Here is a 23621-nt window from a genome sequence, read left to right as displayed (position 1 = left end):
AATGAAATTAATGGGGAGCAGGTTTAAAACTAATAAGCGAAAGTTCTTCTTCACACAGCGTGTAGTCAACCTGTGGAACTCCTTGCCAGAGGAGGCTGTGAAGGCTAGGACTATAATAGAGTTTAAAGAGAAGCTAGATAATTTCATGGAGGTTAGGTCCATAAAAGGCTATTAGCCAGGGGATAAAATGGTGTCCTTGGCTTCTGTTTGTCAGAGGCTGGAGAGGGATAGCAAGAGACAAATCACTTGATCATTTTCTTCAGTCAACCATCTCTGGGGCACCTGGTGCTGGCCACTGTCGGTAGACAGGATACTGGGCTAGATGGACCTTTGGTCTGACCCAGTACGGCTGTTCTTATGTTCTTATGTTCTAAGAACACTGATGTTCTAATGTGTGAAATCAGGGCTTCTCACGCAAGAACTATGATGCTCCCGTTCAGGAATAAGCCCTGTTGTGCACCTGTTCTTGCACAAGAGGCCAGTGTAGACAGGCAACATGAATTTCTTGTGCAAGAAAGCCCGATGGCTAAAATAGCCATCGGAGCTTTCTTGCGCAAGAGAGCATCTACACTAGCATCGATGCTCTTGCACAAAAGCACATCTCTTGTGCAAAGGCACATGCTAGCGTAGACACTCTCTTGTGCAAATACTTTAATGCAAAAACTCTTGCGTTAAAGAGCATTCGCGCAAGATCATGCCAATGTAGACGTAGCCTTCAGGACTGAGGAAAATGCAGTTTGGGGCCAGGTTCCAGGGAAACCATTCCTCAAATGGGATCAGAGCCCGAAAAAATTATGCAGGTAAATTATTCAAGTTAGCCCCCTTTAACAATGAAAGGAGAATGCACACACAGATTGCCCACTCAGGTAACAATTATTTACACTGGGTTTGATAGTAAATAAAAGTGATTTTATTAAGTATGAGCAGTAGGATTTAAGTGGTTGCAAGTGAAAACAGGCAGAACAAAGTAGATTACAAATTTTAAAATACAGAAAATGCATAGATAACACTATGCAGTATAAATATACACTAAAACTGTTCTTCTTTCAGCTAAGCCTCCAAACCAGGGAAGATCTTTTTTCCTTTGGGGTCTCTGGTTTATTCTCTTGGCAGTGACATGCCAGCCAAAGACCAAGAACTGAAAAACGTTGCAACTTAAATAGCCTCCCTTTTTAGGTGTCAATTCTGTTTCTACATTCCACCCTTCCATGGAAAATTTCCAGGACAGACTGTACCAGTTAGGGCAGAGGGTGAGGGGGTGTTCCCTTGAATTCCTAACACCAACCACTTCTTAAAGGAGAAAGGAAGCTGTTCACAGGTGGTCATCCAGACATTGAGGGAAACAGTCATAATGGCTTTCATTTGTACATTTAAAACCATAAACCATGTTATACTCTATATTTCTAACTTTATGTACAAGAGTGATACATAACACCAAATAAGATACAGCAAATAAGATTACACATCCAGCAGATTGTGACATGAATAGGTTAGATGAGGTATTGCGTTCCAAGCATCTTCGAGTTATATATATTTATGTCCATAAGTCAATTTCACAAAGCATGGGTGTGAGTGTGTGAAACCTTCACAGACATTTCTTCTTCAGCTTAACTGATATTGCTCGAATGAATGATGACTGATCATCTTTATACATATATCTGGACTTTCTTCTTATTCTCAGCCTCTTTTTTCCTCCTCACATAACCTCTAAAAGGCAGTAAAGGGAGTGTAATGTGTGTGAGTAAGAACAGTATGGCTACGTCTACACTGCGCATTGAGCAAGAAGATATGCAAATGAGGCCTTATTTGCATATCTAATGAGGCGCCATTTTTACAGAAGGGACTTTTGCTCCTTCTTGGGCAAAACCCCCCTCTTGCGCAAGAGTCATTCTGCAGCTTTATTTTCAGGAAGAACAGCTCCTGCACAAGAGGGTTTTTTTTGTGCAAGAAGGAGCAGTGTAGACAGCTCCTTTTTGTGCAAAAGCCCTTTCCACAAAATGGCGGCTCATTAGGCACAGAGCTTGAAAAATAATGTAATCTACTCGCTCGTGGCAAGTAGATTACAACCCAGAAGAGCCGGCGCAGAGCGATCTGCGCATGCATAGAGCGATCTGCGCATGCACAGAACGCAGAACAGTGCGAAAGCGCGCGGCTGGCGAGCATGGCTCACCGCCACTTGGCGAGCCCTGTGTATACAAATGACACACAGCAATATTCATCGCTGTGCCTCATTTGCATATCTTCTTGCGCAACAATGCGCAGTGTACACATAGCCTATATGAGTAGCAGGGGAGCTGGGAAGAGAGCAGCATGAGGGGTGAGATGTATGTGGGTATAAATAGAGAATGAGTGTGGGGGGTAGGATACATGTGGGTGGGTGTCAGAGACCAGTCTATTGAGCAGTATGTGAGTTAGGCAGTATCATATAAGCAGGAATATTTGGGGCCTGCAGCTCAGCATGCTGGGATGGAAGTTTCCATACTCCCTGTACTCAGCCTAGAATAGTGATAGAGATGCAGCCATGTTAGTCTGGTCTAGCTGAAACAAAAGACATAACTATGTAGCACTTTAAAGACTAACAAGATGGTTTATTAGGTGATGAGCTTTCGTGGGACAGACCCACTTCCTCAGATCAATATGTGGAAGAAAATCGGCACAACCATATATACCAAAGCTATCTTTGTAATGGGTGAGATAATAAGATTTATGTATGGGTTTAACAAAGACTGTAATTATCTCACCCATTACAAAGATAGCTTCCCCAATTATCACCTCTATGTCATTACCTCATGGACACTAACCTTCACCCCTCACCCCCACTCTGTTCTAAAATTTGATTTGTCAATTTCACATGCGTTCATTTTTTTGTTTGTATCACTTTGGTATATATGGTGGTGCCGATTTTCTTCCACAATTTCATCGGAGGAAGTGGGTCTGGCCCACAAAAGCTCATCACCTAATAAACCACCTTGTTAGTGTTTAAAATACTACATAGTTCTGTCTTTTGTACCCAGCCTAGTACAGCCTTGGAGTCTGTAAACGCAAACAGCAGCTGGCCCTTATCAGCTTTAACACATGCACTTGAGCTGGGAAACTACTAAGTGGTAAATAAGTTTGACCTCAGACTCAGCTCATGAGAATGCTAAGAATGGCATTTACACGCACACCCGGTAAACAAACTGGAATATAACTAGTATAGAGAGTGCTGTGCCTGGTGAGTTTCACCAGGGACCTAGACCTCAGAGGGTACCCTGGATTTCCCTTGCTGGAGCTATGTCAACTGTGGCCCTTGAAGCGAGGATCAGAGACGGGACATAAGCATTCCAAGTGCCTCTTACTCTTATATGCATTGCTCTGTAGTGCTTTCTGATGTGCACTTTGTAATAGCTGTATAACCACAACACAGCAACATCAACTTTGTAGTAGCAGTGACATAGTGAGACTAATAAAGCAAGTCTATCCCTAATCGACTCTGTGTTGAAGCGAATCCATAATCCTGTTCGTCCATGGTAGAGACTGACAGGCTGGCAGTAAGGAAAGGAGACTAAAGATTTGTGAGAAGTCTGTGGGGCATTGGGGAATAGAATGGTGAGAAAGATACAAGTGTGTGGCAGTGGGGGAAAGCATGAGAAGGGATAGTAGGGGCAAGGTAGAGGTGTGGCAGTGGTGGCAGGGATGGAGTAGAGTACAGCAGTGGGGGCAGGAACAGGAGGCAAGGCACAGGTGTGGTAGTGGGAGCAGGGAATAATGGGGGCAGGTGTGGCAGTGGGGGAGGGGATAGTGGGCGTAGGGCAGAAGTGTGGATGAGGGGACAGGGACAAAAGGGGCAGAGCACAAGTGTGACAGTGGGTACTGGGGGTGGCAATGGTGCAGGGACAGCTGGGCAGGCCACAGGTGTGGCGAGGGGTGGAGGGCAGGAGAAGGCACAAGCAGGTAGTGGGGAGAAACAATACGGGGGGGCAAGCGGGGAGAAGTGATAAGTGGGGGGAGGCAGGGCACATGTGCGGCAGCGGGGAGAAGGGATGGGAGGCAGGGCACAGGTGGGGCAGCGGGGAGAAGGGATGGGGGCAGTGGGAAGAAGGGGTAGCGGGGTGGGGATGGGAGGCAGGGCACAGGTGGGGCAGTATGGAGAAGTGATGGGGAGAGGGTAGGGCACAGCTGGGGCTGCAGGGAGAAGCAATAGTGGAGAGAAGGGATAATGGAGGAAAGGGCTCAGATGGGGCAGGGGGAAGAAGCGATGGTAGGGCACATGTGGGACAGGGAGGAGAGGCGATAGCGGGGGGGGACAGCGGGAACTGCGCAGGCCGGGCTGTGAAGCAGGGGGCAGGTGCTGCGCGTGGCTAGCGGTCAATACGGGACAGGCGTAGCAGGGCGGAAGGCTGAGCGAAGCCTGGGCTGGAGGGGGCGGATCCACGTGTCAACCCCACCCGCTTTGCCTCGCTTTACGGCAGTGTCGCACGCCGCTGTGTCGCGCCGGGCCCGGCAGCCGGAAGGCAGGTGAGTGCCGGGCGGGAGGGGGTCGGGCCGTGCCAATGTGGCATTTGACTACTGGGCCCCGCTGTGGGTCTGCTCAGCCCGGAGCGGGGGCGCGCGGCGGCGGGGGCTTTATTCCTCTGTTCGCGGGGCGGCGCCTCTCCCGGAACCCGCCTGGTGCTGGGGCGCGCACGCTGCGCAGCGCCGAGTTACAACCGATGTCGCCGCCCACGTGCCTCAGTTTCCCCAGCTGGTGCCCTGGGCCCTCGGTCGCCGTCTCCCCCTGAGCTCCTCGCCCCGGCGCCCTGGGCAGGGGGTGACTTTGCAGAGACAGGGGGAGCGGAGCCTGTGTCCGTGCGCGGGGCCCTTGTGCGTCTCCCCGCAGCTCCGGACCCAGCAGCCGGCACTGGGCTGTCAGTGTCCTGCAGCCTGGCTGGGGCCTTTGCTCGGTGTGTAGCCAGCCCCGTCTCGGTTGGCTGCTTTCAATGCTCCTGGTTTCCAGAGGGCTTGCTTCCCTTGCCGGCATATTTTGGGGGGAGGGAGGGAGGGAGGGAGAGGAGGGATTGGATGTATTATAGGGACACTGCCAACAGAACATCATTTGACAACAATGCTGTTATCAAGTATGGATTATTAGACATTAAACATTTTAAAAATCCAGTTTACTCTGCAGCTCTTGTTGTTTGACAAATCGATTAAGTCAGTTTCACTTTCCAAGCACTAGCTTAGTGTTCTCATGTTTGGATTTCAAACACTGCTGGAGAACATACAGATGGGATTTAAAACACAATAAAAAGAACACTTGGTCAGGTTTTGCAAAAGTTTATGAATAAAATTTGGGTTTTAGGTCAAATATAAGTTTGTTTGCCATGCTGCTGAAGTGCTGTTAGATGCAGGATATGAAAAATACACAGTTTGGTATTTATGAAAGAGGCAAACTTACTCAGAACTCTTCTTCAGGTATGGTAAAGGTATTAGCTGTTCCATGACGAGTATAACATGCAACAGATTTTTAAGCAGAAAGAGTTAACACATGTTGCAAGAGACTGTTCAAGACCAAGTGGATAGTAAAGTCTTCTGAAGCTATACAACAAGGGGTCATTTTAATGAGACATAAAAACTGTGTTTATAGCAGGGGTGGTCAAGATACGGCCCGTGGACAAGTCTGACCCACCAAGCCATTTGAGGTGGCCCACAGCTATCCCGCCAAGTCCTTTGGTCAGTTGAGACCTGGGGGTGGGGGAATGTGTGGAGTCATTCACTGTTCAAAATGACTTGCAGTTCCTTCTAGGCATCCCATGCTCTAGCAGGGAGACTTCACAAGCTTTTCTGCCGCAGGCCTCAATTGGCCTGCAATCAGGGAACACACAAAGTTTCATTTCCCCACTAAGGGTGCGTGGCACCTAGAAGTAACAGCCCTTTCTGCCCGACGCCCCACCCCTTCAGGGCAGAGCCAGCAAGCGACACTACCCACAATTTGTGAAATGGCCCCCCTGAAAAAATTATTGCCCACCCCTGCAATAGTCTATTGAGTCTGTGGTATGTAGCATCTAGAAAAGTTTTTGAAGGTGCTGTGCAAGTTTCTTTTCAGGTCAAGGACTTTATTAGTCAAAATATGGAGTGATCAAGCTGTGAAAAGTGATCAACAGGTGATCTGGTATATTTTTGTCTTGTCAGTTCTGTGTGATGTCATTTAAGACTGTATTGGTTTCACCCACATACCATATATTCCGGCGTACAAGACGACTTTTGATGTTAAAAAAAATCCCCCCAAAATCGGGGGTTGTCTTGTATGCCGGGTATACATCCCAGGCAAGCATGGGATGCCCCCCCCCCCCCCCCCGCCGGCTTCCCCCGAGGCTTTGCAAAGCCGCGGAGGGGCTCGGGCGGGGGGGCATCCCAGGCGCGCCTGGGCTGCCCCCCCGTCAGCTTCCCCCGAGGCTTTGCAAAGCTGCTGTGGCTTTGCTCCCGGTGCCTCTGGTCTGCTTGGGACCGTCTCCAGCAGACCAGGGACACCGGGAGCAAAGGAGGCGGAGGGGCGCTGGGGTATAAGATGAAACCCTATCTTTTAATTAAAAAATTAGGGGGTCGTCTTATACGCCCAGTCGCCCTATACGCCGGAAAATACGGTAGGTGTTGGAGGCATTTGCTGTACTAGATGAGGTATACCAGATGTGGTGATAGGTGTGTGCAGGAATATTGAAAGACATGTTCGGGGAGGTGTTGATCAGTGGAGATGGGTGCAGGTTTTGCATCTGCTGTGGCAGGGTCTTGTGCTGCTTTGAATTAGGGTGTCCTGTAGTCTTTCAAGACTTAGGCATGTGTAGGATCCTTATCGCACGTGTGGTCAATGTTAAAACTTCTGGATCTGGGCCATTTAAGTTGAGCTATTGTGTACAAGTTTACCTTTTGAATATGAAGCTTCAGGGAGTGGCCGAGTTAGTCTGTACAGGAAAAATCAATGAATGGTCTGGTAGCACTTTATAGACTAACAAAACATGTAGATGGTATCGTGCGCTTTCGTGGGCATACTGAAGAAGTGGGCTGTGCCCATAGAAGCTTACAATACCATCTACATGTTTTGTTAGTCTATAAAGTGCTATCCGACCATTTGTTGTTTTTTGAATATGAGGTATGCTAAATTTGTTACCATTGCTTAAGAAGATAAAACAAAACATATTAATATTTAGGGGTTGTAGGAAATGTTCTTAATTCCTTTGTATGGAGTAGGAGTGAGTTTGTAGTTCGTATTAGCCAAATTAATTGAAATTGTAGTAGGGATGTAAAATTCCATTTAATCAGTTAACTGGCTAAATGTTACAGTTAACTGGGATCCCATGGGTGGGGGGCACATCTGAGGTGGAGCAGCCCTCCAGGTTGCTGGTTAACTGGTTACCGATAAGCATCATCTGGCAAGGGTAATGCTTACCTAATAATAGGTTACATTAAATTGTAGTAGAAGTGTTACTTCTTTTAAAGCAGTATTAGATGCGCTTTTCTCATCTATCTTTGTTTTAAGAAGTCATGGTGACATTCTGGAGGAACCTCATCCAGTCGTTAATAGTTAGCAGGAGGGAATCTGTAACATGGGACTTGAGAAAATATAAAGCAATGAAATATATTAGGACACCTGGCCAAACACTTTCCAAGAGGAATTGAAGGAACCTCTGAGAGACATTAAAACAGTGTGTAGTAGTATCTCAAAGGTATGGACATATTGGTTCAACCAGGCACCATGTGGAATGAGAAGTAATCAGGCAGCCAGGGAGACTAAAAAACCCAAAACAGCAAATACTGTGCTATGTTGGGGCTTTAGCTCTGGAGCTCAAGGCTTCAGCCATGGTGGGGAGGGGAGGAGAATTGCGGGATGGAACTACAGTTGTGGGGCAGAGCCGTCAAGTTTCTTACAGCCGATGTGAAAGGTTAACAGGTAAGCATCGCCCTTCATGGGTGAGGCTTACTAGTTCTGGTTAACCGAACAGCTCCCCACCCATAGGACCTGCTATAGACGGGCTGCTCTGGGTGTCTGGAGCAGCCCCTATCTGTGGCGTGCCCAGGTGTGTCACAGGCAGAGGCTCCTGTCTGTGGCAGGCCAAGTCGCATCATAGGCAGGGGCAGCCCCCCTTAATTGGTTAACTGGTTAATGTGAAGTAGATTTCACATTTTAACTAGTTAACTGGTTACCCAGGATTTTATATCCCTACTTCTGACCCTTTGGAGCTGTGGGGTTCAAAGCTTCAGCCCCACAGATCCATTCCCAGGGTGAGGCCTGACACATCCTCCCTTTGCTGAGCTGTGGGAAATCCTGAACCATGGGTGAGAATTTGGGAATGGAGCTGTGGGGCTGAAGCACTGAGCCCCAGCGCTCCCTGCAAGGCTGAAACTGGATATCATGGGACTGAAGCCTGGAATCTCAGCACTCTTCCCCAGATGTAAAATCTGAGAGCCTTGGTGCTCCCCTGTGGGTGAAATCCTGAACCCCTTGCCTGTCGCTCTGATACAGTGAGGATCAGAAGTCCCTCCCAGAGTTCTGACACAACACCAGCAAACCCTGCGGCTATAGCCCTTCTTGTTCCCACTCCCTCCATCTCCCCCCACACTGCAGCTGAAGTTTGTAACACCTTGTTCTGAATTACAGAATATTTCAGAGTATGAACGACTTCCATTCCTGCGATGTCTGTAACTCTGAGGTTCTACTGTTTACATTTATTGGAAAAGAATACATGCCTTTCTGCCTTCTGTATGAAACAGCTGTATTTTGTCAACCATGCATTATGTTTTAGTAACAATATTCAACATCATGGAATTAATTTTTGAACGCAAACAAGAAATGATCCTGCCTATTTATGTTTTAAAATATCTTTTACTTATGTGCAGAAAAGGGGAACTGACTTTTTCCACTACGGGCAGTCCCCGACTTACGCGGATCCGACTTATGTCGGATCCGCACTTACGAACGGGGCTTTTCTTGCCTCAGAGCTCACGGGCGGCGGGTCGCCACCCGTGTCCTCCAGGGTGAGAAAAGCTTCTCCCGGTCTCCCTGGTCTGCTGGGGGGGTCCAGCAAAGCCGCTGGACCCCCCCAGCAGACCAGGGACACCTGAGCAAAGCCGCCAAGGTGGCGGGAGTCCCGCTGCCTGGGCAGCTTTGCTTGTTTTCCCCGGAGCAAAGCCGCCCAGGCAGCGGGACTCCCGCCGCCTGGGTGGCTTTGCTCTGGTGTCCCTGGTGTGCTGGGGGGGGGGGGTCCAGCGGCTTTGCTGGACCCCCCCAGCAGACCAGGGGGACAGGAGCAAAGCTGCGGCGCATGCCCGCAGAGGGACAGCCCAGGCGCGCTTGGGCTGTCCCGCTGCGGGCGTGCTCCGCGGCTTTGCTCCTGTCCTCCTGGTCTGCTGGGGGGAGGGGGAGGTGCAGCTAGTGCCCCCCCCAGCAGACCAGGCTTTTCTTGCCTACCCCGGGGGTAGAGCAGCTGGGGGCTGCCGGGTTGGTCCCGCAGCGCCGCTCCGGACCAGCCCGGCAGCACCCCAGCTGCTCTGCCCCAGACGTCCTGATTCAGCCGCTGCTGGTCAGTTTCAGCAGCGGCTGAATCAGGACGCCTGTGGCAGAGCAGCTGGGGTGCTGCTGGGTTGCTCCAGTAGCGCCGAGGAGCCGCACTACTGGAGCAACCCAGCAGCACCCCAGCTGCTCTGCCCCAGGCGTCCCCAAGTCAGCCGCTACTGAAACTGACCAGCGGCTGACTACAGGAAGCCCGAGGCAGAGTTGCTCTGCCCCAGGCTTCCTGGAATCAGCCGCTGATCAGTTTCAGCAGCAGCTGACTTGGGGACGCCTGGGTTTCTTAAGTTGAATCTGTATGTAAGTCAGAACTGGCATCCAGATTCAGCCGCGGTTGAAACTGATCAGTTTCAGCAGTGGCTGACGCCAGTTCCAACTTACATACAGATTCAACTTAAGAACAAACCTACAGTCCCTATCTTATACGTAATCCGGGGACTGCCTGTACCCATGTTGTAGAAATAATGGGTAGGTATGTGCAGGGCAAATTTGAAGATCTCATCCGTGCTCTCAGAACAATCACCATTTATGTCAGCTTCTTATAAATTCTAAGGAGTTCTTGGAATATAGATGCCAGATTCCATTGTGCATTCAACGCCTTTCTAATTTGCATTAAGTGCTCTGGTTCCTTAAGGACTATTGTTACATCATAAATTGCTGCCAGATAAGTGCTTTTATGAGCAGGTGAACATTTGAAATAGTTCATTTATTGATATTTAATTAAATTCTCTGTAATTAATAAAAACATTGGAATTTGCTGAAAGGAATGACAGAGAATAAAGAGACTTAGAAACAGAATTAGAAGAATCCACTTGCACAGAACAAATACACTTTCCTTGAATGAGTGCTAACAACCACAGACTTCAAGTTTCATTAAAAAAATAATTTTAACCTTCTGAGGTTAAACCTGTGTAATGTTTTTCCTATAGTTTTATACATTTGAAATGTTAAATAACACGTCTTTTGTTTATCATACAATATCATGTGCTGAATAGTTGCAATGTAAACTAACATAAGGTAATAGAAATTATTTCAAAGAAATATTGACTTTATTTTGATGTTAGTGCATTGTGCAGAGAGAAGGGCCACGAAGCATTATATTTTGAGTTCAGTATAGGTGTTCTTATGTAAAGAGTACATTGATAGAATTATTTCAAAGAAATATTGACTTTATTTTGATGTTAGTGCATTGTGCAGAGAGAAGGGCCACGAAGCATTATATTTTGAGTTCAGTATAGGTGTTCTTATGTAAAGAGTACATTGATTACCAGATCTAATAGTTGAGAGCAACTTATTTTACCTCCAAATGTATGTATATGTAGAAAGTTTTTGAAGTAGTGGTGGCTATTGTTAGAGAAGTACTGAACACAATTTATTGTGAAAGCCAGTGTAGCAATAAAATATGGGAAAAAAGAAAGCTTAGGAAAATCCTAATGATATAACCACTTTTCAACTGGCAGATTTCCAGCAATTGCACCAGAAATAATATTCTAACAGGAAATTGGAATTAATATAATTGAATAGCAGAGCATTAACTGATAAATGCACTTCTTAATAAGCTTTTTTGGCCAGTCTCTATAAAACTACAGTTTATGTGACATGCCTCAAGAAAGATTTTAGATTTTGGAATCCATGCAATGTATTTTGTGTAACAACATAAATACCCAGTACTAAAAAGTTAAGAATAATAAATTGCAGTTGTAATGTTGAGGGCTTACTGTTTGAGTACAGTTAAAAACTTAAGTGACTTTCCTAATATAATTTGAGTAGCAAAGGGAAATATTATTATGCCAAATAATAGTGTAACCCACACACCTCATGTGGTTCGCTGTCTCAGGCAGTGGCATCTAGACCACAGCAACTGTTAAGACCAAGAGACCTCTACAGCAGAGGCTGGGAGCTCAGAGGGTAGAAGCTCCTATACTCAGCTTCAGAGGTGCCAGGTTCACATCAGCCTGTTGGTAGTTTCAAGAGCATAGATATGCTCCTGGTAGCAATATTTGAGCTTTCTGTTAAATACTTTTTAAGCAACATGTTTTTATTGAACACCAAAATAACCTTTTATGACATGGCAAAGAAAAAAATGCTTGTACATTTCTCAATTTGAGAGATGTACAAGCATTTTAAGATAATATCTGTGTACAGTGCAAGCTAGTTTGAATTGAGCTAATTGTGTTGTCTGTTCAGATCTTTTTGAACAGATGTCCGTAAGTTTGAATCCACCATTTATTACAGTCTTATAGGCCGAACCTCCCAATAGCAGCATGCTACTAGAACCCATCCAATTTGCTTGTCTTTCTCCTAGCTCCTAGCAGTCTTTCATGTTCTGTGGTGCAGTGTGTGAAACCTGCAATTCTGTCTTTTAGAGTAGATACTTACTCTTGGTTTTCAGAGGTATATTGCCCTCTTAGGTGATACAGATGTAATAGTGTAGTTGGTTAACCGATAAGCAAAGGCCTATAGGTTAATGCTATAGACTACACGCATTTTTCCCCTGCCCCGCCAGTACATTTTTTTTAGCAGGCTGGCCAGCAGCCCAGCTCAGTCCTGGCTCTCACCAGGTCTGGGACCTACCCCTGCTGTGGCTGTGCATTTAAAGTGTATTAGGAGCCAGGTGGGCTGGCAGCTCGGGTCAGTTCCGGCTTGTGCTGAGTCTGGGAGCTCAGACCCCTCCCCCTTTCTGACGGGTTGCTGCCATCCTGTGCTGCTGCCTCTTTATCAGTTTTCCGACTGTCTCCCCTCACGGACGAGCTCCTGCCTGGTACCCCATGTTGCTGCTTCTGATAGAGGGGGCTCCTCAGGAGTGAGGCTGGAGTGCACTGGCTGCCAGCCCCGCCCCTGTGGACTATAGAATAGTCGAGTAACTATTGAGAAGTCATGAGGTTAATCGACTGTTCAGTTAACTGATATTTAACATTCCTATTAGGTGAACAGAATAGAGGCAGGATGGTCTGATTTGGGTATTAGCTGGAGATATGGGAGACTCAAGCAGGCTTCCTTTGTGATCTTGGGCCTGGTCTAAGCTATGAAGTTTAGCTGGCATACTGTGTTGGCTCAGACCATGGATAGAAATGCTCCCTTAGATGTCATAGCTAAGCTGGCAGAACCCCTACTGTAGGTACATACATGCCAACAGAAGAGTTTCCGTTGGCATGGTAATGTTGAGGAAGGTGATGTTGCAGTCAAATACCTCTGACTTATGTTGTGTCAACACTAGGGGGCTCTGCCAGCATAGTAATGCTGGCCAAGGCGCTGTCGTGTAGGCCGGTGGTTCTCGTTCTGTCCAGTCTACTCTGTCCACTTCAGGAGTCTCATTTGTCTCATGTACCCCAAGTTTTACCTCTGTTAAAGACTACTTGCTAACAAAATCAGACCTAAAAATACTCAAGGGTCACAGCACGGTGGAATGGAAAAAAATTGCTTGCTTTTTCATTTTACCATGTCATTCTAAAATAATTGGAATATAAATATTATGCTTCTATTTCAGTGTAACACTTAAGCCTCTTTTTCATTGGTGAGTCTTGGCAGAAATCTGAATCCAAGGCAGTGAGGCTGAAGCACGTAACCTAGCTTCTCAGGGCATCCTGTGGCATGGAGCCTCAAGCATTTGCCCTGCTTGCCACTCCCTAATGCTGGCCCTGCACTTATGACTCCCGTAAAACCTTTCCTATTGGCCCACTCTCTCCCACACCCATATTTTGAAACCCAGATCTATATTAGTTGAGTACCCTGGAAGACCTCTGAGTACCTACAGAGGGCACATTTATCCCAATTGAGAATCTCTTGCACAGACAAGCCTTTAGTTTCTGTAACTGTAACATGGGGGTATTGCTTCCTGCCTCACTGGATTGTGAAGATTAATACAGGCAGTCCCCGGGTTACGTACAAGATAGGGACTGTAGGTTTGTTCTTAAGTTGAATTTGTATGTAAGTCGGAACTGGTACATATTGTAGGGAAAACTCTAGCCAAACATTTCTCCAGAGCTCAGTTTTATTCTCCCACATCTCACTTCCCTCAGTCCTTTATTCTCAAGCTGAGGTGTCTGCTGAGAAAAGCTGCTCCGCGTCTCCCTGGTCTGCTGGGGGGGAGAAGGGGGGCGCTAGCTTCACGTCTCTCTGGTCTGCTGGGGGGAAGCAGCTAGTGTGGGGTTGCCTCACCCCGTTTGTAAGTAGGGATCAGATGTAAGTCGGATCCATGTAACCCGGGAACTGCCTGTACACAAAAGACTTTGTGTTGGTCACATGCTATGGTAACGGGCTGAATAGTGTTGGTCACATGCTATGGTAACGGGGGCTGAGTACATACAGAAGATATTTCCTTGTATTGTGGTGCACACATAGCTTTCAGAAAGGTGGGTGAATATTTTTATCTCCTATGGAGAGTAGTATTCTTATTGGAAGTTTTCTAATTTTGAAACAGGTAAATTTTGTTAAGGAACAAGCATATAGCAGTCAGCACAAAATACACTTAGACACATATATAGAAATGGTCATCATGCTTGAAAGCTATACATGCATTTAAAGGGGGCATCAGTAAATGTGTAACATGCACTTCAAACATTTTGCAACAGAAAATTATTGATCTGATTCTGTGAGATCCCAAGGGGTTATTTCTCCCTTAGTGTGTCAACCAATCATAGTAACTCTAGACATTCCCCTTTTCCTGGAATAGCTTTATTTCCTACATTTATCAACTGTGATCAAAATATAGTGAAGCCTTTTATGAGAAATTATTCAGGTATCTTTAAAGAGTTCTCATGAGCATATTGTCACTGAGGCAGGCAAACTGCCCAGAAGGAGTGGGCAGCAGCTGGTGGATTTGTTTCCAGTTAGCACGCACTGCAACGTTTAAAAGAAAGCTGCACTTCCTTTCAGTACAAAGAAGAGTAAATCAGTACTAATTTTAAATTGTCTTAAATATAATACAAACTAATGAAATAGGAAGTTGCCATTTTGTCAGTCAGCTGGCATGTTATGTGCTGTTCATCATACTAGTTCTATCAAAAAAGATCAGACAAGTGGACTCTAATTTAGTCTGTTTATAATTTTAGGAAATCTGCATTATGTTTAACCAGTTAACCAATTAAAGGGGCTGTGGGTGGGAGGGAGGCTGCTCCAGCCCCACTAGGCTGCAGCAGCCCCCCATTATGCAGAGCTGGGCTGCTCCAGCTGGCCTTGTCCATGGTGGGCCTGGGTGAAGCACAGGCAGAGGCTGCTTCACCCTATCAATCGTAGGCTCCGCCCCCTCCCTGGGACCAGAACAGTCAGCCCCCACTGGTTAATGGTTAACTACTTAACCAATTAACCTTTCATATCCCTAATTTATCTGCAAGCATGCTGTAAACCGTTTAAACCTATTTCAGACTAACCGCTGCTTCTGGTATATAAGTAAATCTGCTCAAAAAGCAAGGAGGGAAGTCTTCAGCCTGTTGTGTGTCCATCTGTTAAGCTGCACTACTGGTCGCAAACTGTTGGAATGGATTCCCTGGTAGCATGTAACAGTTCAATAACGATATTGAAAGATGTTACAGTTATTTATACTAAAAGAGAATGGATACATGGGCATTTGGGCTTGGGGCACGTGTGCCTGTTATAGCCCTTGGAGCTGTTTAACAGTGGGAGATGTCATGAGTTTACAGGTGATTGAATGTAAGTAGGATCCTACCAAATTCACAGTCCATTCTGGTCAATTTCATAGCCATAGGATTTAGAAATTGATAAATTTAATGTTCAGATGTATAAATCTGAAATTTAATTGTGTGATAACCGTGTTGGGCCTGGTGCAAAATTCTTCTTTTGGGGGGTGGGTGTTGGTGGGAGGAGGTTGCAAACTTCTTATAGGGCGGTCAGGAGGAGTCAGACCCACCTACTAATGCTGCAGGAAGGTCTTGGGCTGATCTCCTCCCTGAGAGCAGTTATGCAGGGGAAGAACAAGTTTAGTCCCTACTCAGCCCAACCAAGGTTAGCATTTAGTATGGGGTGGGCAAATTCTGGCTTGAGGGCCAGATCCAGTCCAGAGGGTTAGTCTCTGATGGGCCCCCACTGCTATATTTACCTGTACCTCTGCCAGTATCGGGTGAACATAGCTCTCGTTGGCCGCAGCTCACCGTTTGTGGCCATTGGAAGAGATGGGAAGTAGTGTTTTGGTCTGCGCCCCTTCCTGCTGCTCCCATTGGCTATGAATGGTGATCCGCAGCCAACGAGAGCTGCAATGACCCGATTCCTGCAGAAGCACAGGTAAATACAATGGTGTCAGCCAGCCAGGGACTAGCCCTTGTGGGCAACCCCCCTCCCCCTTTTTTTTTTTTTAAATTGTCCACCCCTGAAGTAGGAGCTGCCAGACAGGGCCACTCCCAGCAGCAAGGGAGAGATCAGACCACAACCCTCCTCCAGTTGCAGGAACCTCTGGGGCTGCTTTCCAGCACTGGATCTTCCTGTAGTAGGAGGAAACATATATTGGTGGGTCTGAGTGGCTTTGCAGGGGAAGGGCAAATCATTCCCAGCAGCATAGGGGAGATAAAGATTTCATGGGAAGAGCTTATTTCATATTCTGTGACACGTTTGTCATGGCTATGACATTTATAAGGCCCTACATATAAAGCTTCCTGTTTCCTGAACAGTAGGTGAGACAGCAGAGACCCCAAGTCAGTGAATGGATCTCTTGCCTATCAGGCAGAAGACCTGAGAAGGTTAATACTTCCTGAGTAGCCTGGGGAAGAGCTATGAAATGAGGTTTGTCCTTTCTGAGATTAGCAATTCAATGCACAGCCAGAGAAATAAGTGTTTAGTATCGAAATGACCAGCTTTTTTTAACACATGCACCTGTGCTATTATACTTCTTTTAATGTTAGCTGATTACTTCCCATTTGCATTTTCTCATTCTCAAGCATTAAAACTATTTTAGTAAGACACAGATGTTGGTTTTTGCTAATTTTAAGACTAGTTGAAATGGAAGACTAGATTGTAAACAAAATTTCTATTAAATTATTAAGAGGAGGGATGTATGTTTTTCATTGCTGACACTTGGTCTTCTGATAGGGTCAATGCTCAGTAATGTGTCCTGGTCTTGAAAAAATTTGCAATAGTTTGACTGAGGTAATTCTGATAATACCAGTTTATAAAATATCGCACTACTCTAAACCAGTTTTTGAAGCTCTTAACAATCTACAGTTACATCATTTTTGTATTAGCTGTAGCTGCTCTTGTTATGAGAGCCTTTGAAAAATCATTTTGAAGTTGCTGGGACTTGGTGAGGAGACAGTAAGAGCCATCAGAATGTGCTTTTAAGGCCAGACAACTTGCTTAGTAGAGAAACAATGCTATAAATTACTGAGAACTAGAGATTTTTTTATCCCCACTGGACGGAGAAGACTGTGGTGACTAGAGCTTCAGATCTGGCTTTTTATTTTAGTCATTACAGTACTTTTGGGGGGGATATACTTGTGAATCTGGTGATTTGGTTTTAAGATGCCAGAATAAGATCTGTCTAGCTCAGAACTTCTATTTCCTGTCTTTCAGAAGGTTTGAGGCAGGGCAGTAGATCCCAAACCTTGCAGTCTCCTTTTGGAGAGGATTACAGATCTGAATGCAAAAACCAGAAATGTTCCAAATGCCATACAAGTGCCCAAGGATAAGTAAAATATCAACATAGTCATTAAAAATAAAGAAGTGGATAACACTTCAACTGTGTGTGTTTGTGTTTGTGTTTGTGTTTGGTAAATATTATCTTGAGTTCTGCTAGTGTGAGTTTGTCAACTTAGGCTCGGAAGGCGTGCTCCCAACTACGGTATAGACATACTCTTAGGGCTTTTGAAAGTGCTCTAGAGCAAGGCCTGGAACTCGATCAGCATAGCAAGCTACTTCTCATCCTCCTGCATTGATGGTGCAGCACTAGAATTACATGAGAAGTAATTTATTTTTCCTTATTTAAAAAAAAAAAAAAAGTACTCCAGAAGAAATGAGGCTGTGTGTGTGTTTGTCATGGGAGTCGAATGTTTTTAGATGGATGTGTTTAGGGTTGCCAGATGGTTGAAACAAACACACCAGGAAAAAATTCTGTTGAAAGGAGACCAAAGTTGTTGAGCAAAACAAACAAACAAAAAAAGGACTCCAAGGACTTAAGCCAAAAAAATTAAAATAGGTCTTTTGTGCCGTTCTTGTGTCTAGGGGATCCAGGTAAGCATGGGGGCTGAAGGTGTTGGGGACCGGGGGAGGGGAGGAAGGCCAGGCACTTAGTGTTTGTAGGGTTGCCAGGTGCCCAGCACTTTCGCCTCCTGGCTAGGGAAAAATTCAGAGAATATCGGACATCTCAGGTGTCTGGTATATTCTGAATTTTTTTTTACCGGACAGGAAGTGAAAATACCGGATTGTCCGGGTGAATATTGGACACTTGGCAACCCTAGATGTGTTTTGGGAATATTTCATTATGAAGGCAAAGATCCCATATATATATATATTTGTCTGATCTTTCTCTTTTTAGTCCCAAAGGCTAAATGTGGAGCATCAATTTGTCTTCCCATGTAAACACAGAATCCTACAGAGAAGTCTACTAGTCCTTCCAGAACTGGCCCGAGTCATTCTTGCGCCCCAGGTGTGCAGCGCCACCCCCGGGTGCGTGGCGCATGCACGGCCCTGCCCCCGGGTGCGCAACTCATTCTTGAGTTCCGGGCTCTGGGCATGCAGTCCATGCGTGGCTCTGCCCTAGGCATGTGGTGAATGCACGGCTCTGCTCAGCCCTGCAGCACCGCACAGTGCCCCTTACAATCGGGCGCCCCGGGCTATCACCCAGTCAGGCCGTAACTTGGGCTGGCTCTGAGTCCTTCAACTTGAATTCGGTCCTGGGTTTCCCTTTACCATTCATACACACATCCCCTGGTGGCAAGGCTTAGTAAGAGATTTCTTAGAAATGTAGTTCTGTTTTGACACCTCACAAATTTCAGTTCTTTCATGGAATTTTCACAGTATGCAAAGAACACATTTGAACCCTTTTAAGTTACTCAGCCCCCACTTAACTTATTTCCAGAATATGAATTTTTTTCTTTCAAATATTAATGATTATCTTTATTATCCGTATTACTTAAGGCTTACAGGCCTACAGGAGTATGATGCTCTTTAAAACAAAAATGAAAACAATTGAAAGGAATAGTGATTTTTGTGTATTCTATGTTTGTTTTGAAAAAGCAACAGATAAAAAATAGTGGGGCGAATTGTCATAGAATAAATACAAGAATGGGTAAAGAGCACTTACTTCCCCATCTTTTTCTGTGGAGCTGGAAATACTGCTGTAGCATGTTATAGTAGTATCTTTGTGATACTCAGAGCTGTGATTGCTTTTAGAATAGGGATGTTCAATGCTGGTTAATTTAATAGTCAATTAACCTCATGAATTCTTATCCGTTACTCGACTATTCTGTAGTCCCCGTGGGTTGGGCTGGCAGCCAATGGTGCTCTGGCCCCACTCCCAAAGAGCTCCCTGCTGCTTTGCACTGCTGCCTCTGTATCAGAGGCAGCAGTTTGGGGTACCAGGCGGGAGCTTATCCATGAGGGGAGCCAGTTTAAAAAACAACCCCCCTTGCAGACCGACTGCCTGTGGCCCTGTGCTACTTCCCGGACACAGAGGCAGCAGTGTGGGGTGGCAGCAGCCCCTGTCCAGGGGGGAAGACGGGAGGAAGGGGAGTCTAAGCTCTCAGACCTTGTGTGAGACGGAACTGAGCCAGGCTGGCTGCCTGCCCAACTCCTAATATACGTTAAATGCAGAGCCACAGAAGGGGTAGGTCCCAGACCTGGTACAAGCCAGGGCTGAGCCAGGCTGCTGACAGGCCTGCTAAAAAATTTACTAGTGCGGAGGCGGGAGGAGGGGGGAAATGCACGTAGTCTATAGCATTAACCTATAAGCTTTTGCTTATTGGTTAATCAACTATACTGTTTCATCCCTATTTTAGAAATCTGCAATCTTCTTCAATTTAAATTAATTCTTGCCTGTTCCCATAGCATGATTACAAAGGTGCACTTTGGTGGTTTATTTATTTTTGTTATATGAACTGTTTACTATGAAGTAGATTGAGGAAAGGAAGGATTCTCTTTAAATAGTGTTTTAGACTTTACAACAGGGATGGGGAACTCTCTTTGGTCAGGGCCCACTAACGCACAAAAAAGCAGTTGCAGGCCATATACAGAGGCTTATTGCTGTCAGCTCCCCTTCCTTCAGCACAACAGGATCTGTAGGTGCCACAAAGGTGTGTGTGTGTGTGTGTGTGTGTGTGTGTGTGTGTGTGTGTATGTATATATATATATATATATATATATATATATGTGTATATATATATATATATATATATATACACATACACATACATACAGGCAGTCCCCGGGTTACGTACAAGATAGGGACTGTAGGTTTGTTCTTAAGTTGAATCTGTATGTGAGTCGGAACTGGCGTCCAGATTCAGCCGCTGCTGAAACTAATCAGTTTCAACAGCAGCTGAATCTGGACGCCAGTTCTGACTTACATAAAGATTCAACTTAAGAACCCCAGGCATCCCCAAGTCAGCTGCTGCTGAAACTGATCAGTGGCTGATTCCAGGAAGCCCGGGGCAGGGGCTTCCTGTAGTCAGCCACTGGTCAGTTTCAGCAGCGGCTGACTTGGGGACGCCTGGGGCAGAGCAGTTGGGGTGCTGCTGGGTTGGTCCAGTAGCGCCGCCGCTCCTCGGCGCTACTGGACCAACCCAGCAGCACCCAAGCTGCTCTGCCCCAGGCGTCCTGATTCAGCTGCTGCTGAATCTGACCAGCAGTGGCTGAATCAGGACGCCTGGGGCAGAACAGCTGGGGTGCTGCCCGGTTGGTCCAGTAGCGCCCAGAGCGGCGCTACGGGACCAACTGGCAGCGCCCCAGCTGCTGTACCACAGGTGTCCGGAGCAAAGCCATGGAGCACGGGGGCAGCGGGACAGCCCAGACGCACTGTGGCTGTCCTGCTGCCCTCGGGCTCCGTGGCTTTGCTCTGCTTTGTTCCCCGTCCCCCTGGTCTGCAGAGTTGACGGATCCGCGTAACTCGGGGACTGCCTGTATATATAATTAACGGCATTAATTTAAATTTAAATACAATCCTATTGAAGTTAAAGGGAGCTAGATTGGATCCCCTGGAGCTATCCCAAACTTACACAGGAACTTTGTGAAAGAACCAAGGTTTCATGTAGAAGGAGAAAGCAGCCAAAAAAAAACAAAAACAAAAAAAACCCCATACCCCAAACCACATTGATCTGGCCCCTAAGTAAAAAGGAGAGGGGAAAACCCATCACAAACATGGCCCCCAACTGAGAGAGCAGAAAAATAACAAGAGAGACACTCATCTTTCTTCTCTCGCACTCCAGCTCCACAGGGAGAGGAGCGCCGAGGCTCAGGACTTCTCTGTGAGGCCTAAATTAACTTTTCTGGGGGGCTGGGACTAGTAGGGTTTGTGGCATCACCTTAGTCTCTGGGATGGGGCCAAAATGTGCGGGAGTGGGTTGCTGGGTAACAGTCTAAGGGTGGGGAATGGGGGGTCTGGATGGAAAGGGGCAGGATGGAGACCCTGGCAGGCCATGGGACTTAGGTTCCGTATCCCTGCTTTACAATAACCTGTTTTTAAAAGTTGTGCCTGTTCCATGCCTTGGGCTCCCCTGACATATCATCACTCAGAAAAGGTGAACCTTCAGACTGAACTCAGGTGGGAAACAAATGGGAAGACATGATTCATTTTTGTCATAGTATCTAGTTGCTTTATTCAACCTACCACATTTAATGTAGGTTGTTTTCTGGACTGAACCGTCATTCCACGGATATAAGTTATTGACTATGATACATACTTAGAACTTGACACACGGTCCAATCTCAGAACATACATAATTACATACGTACCATCTTAATACTGTGAGGAGTATAATTTTAAGAAATATCAAGGGCAGCAAGATGACTGATAAGCACAGAGTACTGGTGGTAGGAAAAGATACAAAGCATTTTTTACTCAGTAGTCACTGGTTTCATTCTGAGTCATAGGAAATGACCAGACATTGTCCCCATAAAGCAGGTGTTTTGCTATTTAATGTGAAATGTGTGGAGTGGTTGTCATTTAAACAAGCTTATGATTGGCCTTGTCTAAAAACCCCTCCCGGTAGTTAGGATATATTTGAAATAAAATGATTTTCAAACTAACATAGTTTACTTCCTTTCATTGGATTACAGCATTACAAAATTAACTAATTCATGGCTAGAATGAAGTGTAATTACCATAAATAACATTGGTTAGACACTCCTAGCTTACTCAAAAATTTAGCAATTTTCCACTTGGAAATTGTTTGCAATCAGCAGGTTTTATATCTATCTGTTGCTACTTCCTTTTGTTCTCATTCAAATATCCATTTTATGCTGAGCAAGTAATTGGAAGGTAGAATGGAATTATTTGCTTTGAGGTAATACTTTTTCCCTTTGAGTGATACTCTGATGGACTTTTCCTTTCTTCCACTTGATGTTGTCTCCATACAGGAAATCTCTTCCTCAGAACAGCTGCACATTTACATCCTAATGATTTATATCCCAATAATGATTTTAAAAATTGTAATGACCCTGTATCAGAGTGAGACAAGGGTATCATTTCTGTATTACATGGAACTAGGTTCATTATTTTCATCTTTAAAGAAATGATCATGTAACTAAGGATGTTAAGAGGCAGGTAACTGGGCAATTATGTAGTTGTTACAATTTGTATCAACTATACGATTAGTCAATAAGGAAAGGCGCTCAGAAAGAGTTAGCCCCGCTGTGGCTCTGTAGTTTAAATGTAGTAAGAGCTGGGTGTGCAGATAGCCAGCCCATCTCCTACATTTAAACTGCAGAGCTGCAATGGGGATAGCTCCCAGACCCTGCACGAGCCAGGACTGAACCAGGCTTGCTCAGTCCTGGCTTGCAGTGGGTCAAGCAGCCCCTGTCCATTGGGGATCCCAGCTGGGAGCTGGGACCCCCCCACAAATAGGAGCTGCTGCTGGAGCAGCTTCTCTTCGCAGTGTCTGGGACTGTCTGAGGTCAGGGGCTGATTTGCCACAGAAGCTCCTGTCCTGGGCAGAGGATCCCAACTCCCTGCTGTGACACTCCCATGGACAGGTGCTGCTGCTGGAGCAGCCTCCCCTAACTGCCCTCCCCCCAATTGCTGCTTCTTATAGAGGCAGCACCTCGAGGGGGGGTGCAAGTGGCACTACAGAGCCGGTGCTGGGGGGAAATGTCTTTTAAGCTGGCTCCCCCCCAGCACTGTCTCCTGCTACTATTTCCCCCTTGTTTCCTCTGATATAGAGGCAGAGCGGGGTGGGGGGAATGTGAGTAGTCCACTCAACTATCCGATAAACCTAGGCTTGTCAGGTAGTTTTGACTAATTGTCTCCTCTTTTACATCCCTGCTTGTAACTAGGGTCTAGGGCAGGGGTTTTCAAGCTACTAGCTGGCTATGAGGTTGATTTGTGTCTCCACAGGTAAGGGCAATCTCAGCTCCTGTTGGCTGTGGATTTCTGTTTGTGGTCAGTGGGAGCTGTGGGAAGTGGTGTCCTGCAGCTCCTGGTGGCTAGCAGTGGTGATCTGTGGGCCAACAGGTGCTGCAATTGCCCTTAACTATGGAGGCACAGCAAAACAAAACCTCTTGCAACCGGTTAGCAGCTTGCCCTTACAAGCTGTGACCCAGAGTTTGAAAAATGCTGGTCTAGGGGAGCCATGCAGTTTGCCCGAATGAGTGAAGAATGGGGCAGACAGTCCCCAGAACTGGGGATTATTCTAATGCTTCAGTTTACCAATTCAGTGACAAAACAGCTTCCACAATGTCTTATTTGTTACCTGAGGTAAAAAACACAGTTCCCTTAAAAATTGTACCTGGGTGTGGTCCTTTGTCTTAAGTGTACACATAGATTTACAGCTCTTTAAAGCTTAAGCTGTCACTTGGTACCATTATTTCTATTTTCTATCTTTATTTTCTTTATAACCATTTTTAAGATCTATATTTGCTAGCAGTTAAGAAACAGAGCAATAGCCATTGTAACCATATGATTTATAAGTTTCTTTAATAAACCTGTAACTGTTTAAGCTTTAAC

At 46.0% G+C, this 23621-nt stretch overlaps 1 protein-coding gene across 2 annotated transcripts in view; it reads left to right on the top strand.

Annotated features, from left to right (window-relative positions):
* The first annotated feature begins 4358 nt into the window (after positions 1 to 4358).
* Positions 4359 to 23621, top strand: part of ASCC3 (activating signal cointegrator 1 complex subunit 3) — a 417235-nt gene continuing 397972 nt past the window's right edge. For both annotated transcript variants that reach the window (XM_006118439.2, XM_075923934.1), the window contains exon 1: positions 4359 to 4497. The gene's annotated coding sequence lies outside the window, so the exon portion shown is untranslated. The remainder of the gene's footprint in view (positions 4498 to 23621) is intronic.

The sequence above is a fragment of the Pelodiscus sinensis genome, chromosome 3 (assembly GCF_049634645.1).
Source record: "Pelodiscus sinensis isolate JC-2024 chromosome 3, ASM4963464v1, whole genome shotgun sequence".
Taxonomy (NCBI): Eukaryota; Metazoa; Chordata; order Testudines; family Trionychidae; genus Pelodiscus; species Pelodiscus sinensis.
This window is presented reverse-complemented; position numbering and strand designations above follow the sequence as displayed.